We start from the raw sequence: 6,293 nt of genomic DNA, 5'->3' as shown, positions 1-6,293 counted from the left end.
AGATTAAGACCGAGCATTTTAATGAACAATTATTTGGTTGAAAATATATCCTATGCCCATGAGTGATTAAGGATTTGTATTAAAGGATAAATTGATAAGGAAAATTTTTATTCTTAGCCATGTACTTTATAAGTTGGATTTTTATCGATTAATGTTGCAAAATTTTATGGCCATGTGAATAATTGAAATTAAGTTATTATAAGTGGAGATTAAGGTGGATTATTAAGAAAAGGTGTGGGCTGATTTCTTAAGGCCCAAAACCCCCGAAAAACCAGCCCACCATTTCCCCATTTGGTCGACCAAAGGGCCAGGCCCATTGAAGGCCCATCACGTGCAGGGAAAAAATGCCAAGTGGCAAGAAAAGCTTGCCAAGTGTTGCCCCTTTGTAACCAAGTGTTCCTCCATGCAAAAATGGGAGCATGCAAGGGTTTTATTCAACCCAAAAAGGAAAAGGGGAAGTGGGCGGATAGAGAGAAAGGGAGGTGAGCCGAGGGAGAGAGAGGGAAATCGAGAGAGGGAGAGGGAGCGTGTGAGAGAAGAAGAGGAGGTCCGTTCACCGCCGCTCGTTCGCCGTTGTTCCTTCGCCGCTTTGCCCGCCGTTTGTCGCTGTTTTGTGCTTAAATTCGAGGCAAGTGAAGTCCTAAAATCTACTCTGTGCATTGCTGTGTGTATGTGTAGTAGATGGTAAGTCTTGGTTGTGGTAGATGGGATGAAATTTCGGAGCTATGGAGAGAGATTCGTTGGTCATGCATGCTGTTTCTGGAAAGACCAGTTTGACCATCTTTGAGTTTGTGTGTTGCATGTGACTTTTTAGTCGGAATATTGTTTTTATTTCTTCATGAAAGTTGTAGAGAACACCTTGAAGAATAACATACTAAAATTTGAGACAAAACGAACAAGAAATGGTTAGTGAAATGATTTTTCTTTGGAGAGACTAGATCTGGAATTCGTTGTGATGACCTTCAGTGGTTTCGTGGTCTGTAAAGCAACATTCTTGTGAAAATCTCACTTTGATCTCTTGATGAAATTTGTAGTATACTTCTTGAGGTAGAACATATCAAACATTTAGAGAAAAAAAAGAAGAGTAGGTAGGTGAAATCGTGGTCTTTCAGAGATGGTTAGATTTGGAAATTTCGGTACTAGGAACAGAAGTTTTAACCGCCTATATTTAATTACCTAGGACGAATCTGACTTTGATTCCTTCATGAAAAATCTACCTTAGAGTCTTTAATACCACATATTCGAATTTCATAATTTTTTAAGGTCATTTGGGTATTTAATCGGAAATGTTTTCAAAACTGTGTAATCTGATGCGTTCGGATTTGGTCAGTTGCAATGCATGGACTATATCATTTTGTATAAGGTTATTTCGGCAATGTGTTCTTCATGAAATATCTCTCTTTTTGTCTTCCCTATAACACATTCAAATTTCGTTATTTATGAAGTTCATTTTCCTATTTAACCAAATATGTTTCAAAAACCGCGCAAGTTGGAATGTTAGAATAGTGGTGCTGTGATGCATGGTCTATATCGTTTTGTATGAGGCTCTTTTGGTGCAGTGTTCTTCATAGAATATCTGCCTTCATGTCTTGACTATCACATGTTCGAATTTCATAGTTTTTTTAAGGTCATTTGGGTATTTAATTAAAATGTTTTCAAAAACTGTGCAAGCTGGATTGTGCGAATTTCAAAAGCTGTAATACATGGACTATTATGTTTTGTATGAGCCCCATGAATTATATTGTTTTAAGTGATTGAATCTTGCTGCACATGTGATGATATTTGGCATTACATATAAGATTAAAAACTGAATTGACTTTGTTGCCATTACATCATGTGCCATGTTGATATTGAGACATAAATTGTGAACATGAATTGTGATAAATGAGGATGCCGTCGGAGGTGTGAGCCGACAATGCCCCGGGAGTGTCGGGATGCCTGGAATGTGGGGGTGCTGGATGCCCAATTGTATACGATACATGCCCGGATGTCCTTGGGAGTTTCGAGATTCCTGGTGGTATACGGTACGTAATTCCAGGGGGAATGCCTGGTGGTATGGCGGTACGTAATTCCGGAAGCCCTGGAGGTGTGTGCCGGGGGGATACCTCGTGATGCTAGTTGGGATGCGAGATGCCCAGAATATGGGGGTGCCGAATGCCCGGTTGTATTTTGAATACATGCCCGGAGGTTCCTCGCGATGCTAGGTTGGGTGCGAGTGATAAATTGTGGGATGCAAACATTGGTCCCTGGGAAGAAAAAATTGATGAGATTCTTGTGAAAGATAAGAATTGAAAATGAATCATGTGCATGGGTGTATGCATATGGCATGGATATGCATGAATGCTTGATCATGAGTGCATAGTGGTATATGTACATATGACATGGTGAGATATGCATGAATGCTTGATGATGAGTGCATGGTGGTATGGCATGGTGATATATACATGGATGCTTGATGATGAGTGCATGATGATATATGCACATATGGTATGATGACACATGCATGGCCGCAAGGTAAGGTATGCTTGAATGCATGAACGATATGTGCTTTGTTCATGATACCTTGATTGTTCTGTTTGATGCATTGAGTAGTTTGGTGGATGTTTACTGCTGAGTGGTTGTACTCACCCCTTTTGGGGGTTAACATTTCAGACTAGATAAGATTCCCCTGCTGCCACTGCTACCAGTAGATGGATCAAGTGGTTGGATATGACCGCAAGGAGGAGGATAGCAAAGGAAGGAACTTTTGGACGCCGACACTGATAAATGGACTTTAAGTATATGACTATTGGAAGAGATGTCGATCATCTTTTGAAGTATAGCCAAGTATAGAAAACTATGGCATTTTGATGTACCGATGAATGATGTCCATCTGGTTTAAGTAAATAAAGGTGTTTGGCTTTTACCTATAAATGTTTAGTTGGTGTGCATCGTTTTCTGAATATAGGGAAGGGAGTTGTTGGATATGCTTCCGTTATATGAATTGCGCAAGGGACCAATCTAAAAGATGTAAACCCCCAGGTTGTATGGACCCGCTGCAATTGAAATGGTATCAGAATGACATGTTATTAGGGAAAGTGAAAGGTAGGCGAACTGTGGCGACCCTAACAGATCGGGGGCCATCGAGGGGTGTCACAGTTTCAACTCCCACACCTTGCAATGAGGGATGGTAAAAGTCTGAGAGTGAGAGTTAGAGTAGGAGTAGAGTAGGACCGGTAGAAAATAAAACAAAATGGCCTCTGGAGTGATTAGATGAACGACGAATCAAATCGCCGATAAAGATGGGCATTTGGAATGCCCCCACTTCTTTTTGTTATTAAATGGGCAATAAGGATTTAAGTTTGAAACGAAAAATAGATAAAGAAAATCGCAAAAGCAAGTACGAGCACTCGCTTGGGATCCACCTTGAAATAAAAAGGCACTCGATGGGGATGAAACGTGGGCGGCTATCATCGAGTCGTTACTCCCACGCGTTGAAAGGGAAGTGAGATCTGGCTTTGTACCCGAAAGTGAGATGGGCCCACTGGTGGCGGTGAGCAGGCTTTTTTTTTTTTTTTTTTTTTTTTTTTTTTTTTTTGGTGTTCAGTCCTACTCTATTCCTACACTACACTCACTCTCAAACTTTTGCCCTACCTCTTACAGGGTATGGGAGTCGAAACCCACTCTTGAAACTTACGCATCCCCATCTCATCCCCCCTGAGAAGGTGGGGATTTGAACCCCTCACCTTCCCCTTTCATGTTGGAAGAGTGGCAACTAGGGCGAATCCCAGTGGTTGCGGTGAGCAGTTTGATCAAAAGGTAGGACGGGGCAAGGGTGATGACAATTAAATATTCTCATTTTTTTAGTTGATTCTCGAATTTAATATGGGAAGTCAAGTGCGACTTTTCATAGTTAAATTATGCTTAAAGATGAATTCATGACTTAATCCCTATAATAATTTTACGACATCATCGTACTTTTTGAAAACATTATGACTTAATTGCAATTTTACGACGAGTTTTAGGACTTTCGTAATGCTTATTCCTATAATAATTCATTCAAGTTGGTTAGGCATTTAAATTTGGTCCGATCAAGTAGAGTTAATGGATTTAAACTTTGGGCTATCTCTTGTTTCTACACTAACTTCATATATCGTGAGTATTATGACATGGAGGGAGACGACATTTATAATATATATATATATATATATATATATATATATATATATGTTTTAATACCTCCTATCTCGTTCAAACATGATTTGACGTGTCAAATTTGACCAATAAGAGGTCGTACATGTGAAATAGATTGGTGCAAAACCCAAATTTGATGCTATGTTAAAATGTTCAATCCAAAAGATTAAATTTATTTGTAAAGGGAGACTATATGTATATGAAGAACATATAAACCCCGTAAACAGATAATGTGGTGATATTTTGACACAACATTTAAATATTGGACAATGTCTTAATGCATGACTTGAAGATTTTAGAATATATAGTATTGATTCCACAAACTTTTACTCAAATAGTCCCACATTATTAGAATAAAAAATTAAATCATAAGTCAATGCATACTAATTTACCCAAGCTTCCCATTAACTCGGGTCTTCGAGCGAAATTGAGTATAATAAATTAGGTGAAATGGGTACTCGCTTTGAAGTTATGGAATGGCATGCTTTGGAGTGCATTAAAAAGTTTCTATGCTCATTTTACTATTCCTAATTGATCCCTGATAAGAGTGATTCATTCAGTGATTTTATTGATGGCTTGAGTAAGAAAAGCGTCAGACTAATTACATGATTACCACCACAATACTTGAGAACAATAAAGATGATTTTTGCTTCAATAGTGCACATTGCACTCAGATTAAGGAAATTAAAGAGCAAAGACTTTGCTGTAGTAAAATTGAGTTTTACTTTCACATTCGACCAGAAAAAGAATCTTGGTTGATTTGTTTTTCGATTCAAAAAGAGAATCTTGTTGTGGAAGCTGGTTTGCCTTTCCAAAAAAGATAAAATGGAGTTGACCATTTCTTTGGTCCATCGGTTACTATGTGACAACAACATTATCATTGCTAAGATTTGCTTTTAATTGACGAACCAATATATTTTTCTTCTAATGCGTCCTTTATATCTAGTGATCATATGTGCTCTTCTTTTCGATGTTTTTATCAAAAGATATGTCTTTTTAAGTATTTACTTACTCTAGTTGCTCTTGACAATGTCTTGGCTAAATCGATGATGGTGATCTAATCATCAGTGTAATGTCAGCTTTGTTTTAGGTTCCATGGAAGTCGACAACTTAACAAACATTCAATTAGCGTGAAATGGATGATTATATTCAAACTCTAATTTCCTTATCTCCTCTCTTCTTATGATCTCGATTATTTTGTCACAAGTGATGGATTTAAAGTCATTAAAAGTGACTTGACTCTCCCCTTGTCTTCTAACTAGATCAGTAAAGCTTTAGTCAATTCTCATGGTAGACCAACAAAGTCACTAGAGAACGAACGATAAGGGACTCGAGTTCAAGACACATTTTTGTTTCGACTCTGTGGTTCTATTGTTGTCTGTAGTGCTTGATCAGATCAACCCTAAACCAGAAGGGACATTACATACTTATGTCACGGTATGTGCAAATTTCTGCTAGTCTCATATCATCAATTGGTTCTTTCTTCGAGTTTGCTCGCTAGGATGAGCCGTCATTTTTTCCGAATCCTGCCATTAATTGTCGTAGATGAGACAAATCAATTACACGTCAGTGGGTCCTTTTTAGATGAATAGGCAACGTTACACTGGTGATGCACATCTTCTCCGGCAGCAGGGCTCTCATATAATTAATGATACTGGTTGTTGCATTAGAACCTCGAGACAGAAAGCCAATTCAACATTCTAAGAATTCGAGAGATTAGGATTGCCTTTTATTTGGATATAAACATGTTGCAAATGTCCGCATTATCATAAGTCAAGCTCAAGTTTTGTGTCCATAATTTGTTAATGATGCTCGTGTGTATATCCTAGGATGCTTGTTAGAAGTACTACGTTAAGACCACCAGAATCCTCATTATGAATTTTCTCATTCTACCCCCTCAACATTGCCAAATTATTGCTTCTTAATCAATTGCGTTGGTTCCAACTTAAATCTCACTTGAACCCCAAGAACGTGCTGCAAGGGCCTGTTAATGCCAATTACGTGATCCATGGATAACCTCAAAGTCACAATCACAACTCACCTCCGCCCATGCTCAATAAGGAATTTCTAATTCCCCAGTATTAGAAATGCCATGAATTGACATTATGAATGGAGAAAGA

This window comes from Eucalyptus grandis, chromosome 10 (assembly GCF_016545825.1).
Source record: "Eucalyptus grandis isolate ANBG69807.140 chromosome 10, ASM1654582v1, whole genome shotgun sequence".
NCBI classification, from domain to species: domain Eukaryota; kingdom Viridiplantae; phylum Streptophyta; class Magnoliopsida; order Myrtales; family Myrtaceae; genus Eucalyptus; species Eucalyptus grandis.
The sequence above is the reverse complement of the archived record's forward strand: the minus strand, read 5'-3'. Positions refer to the sequence as shown.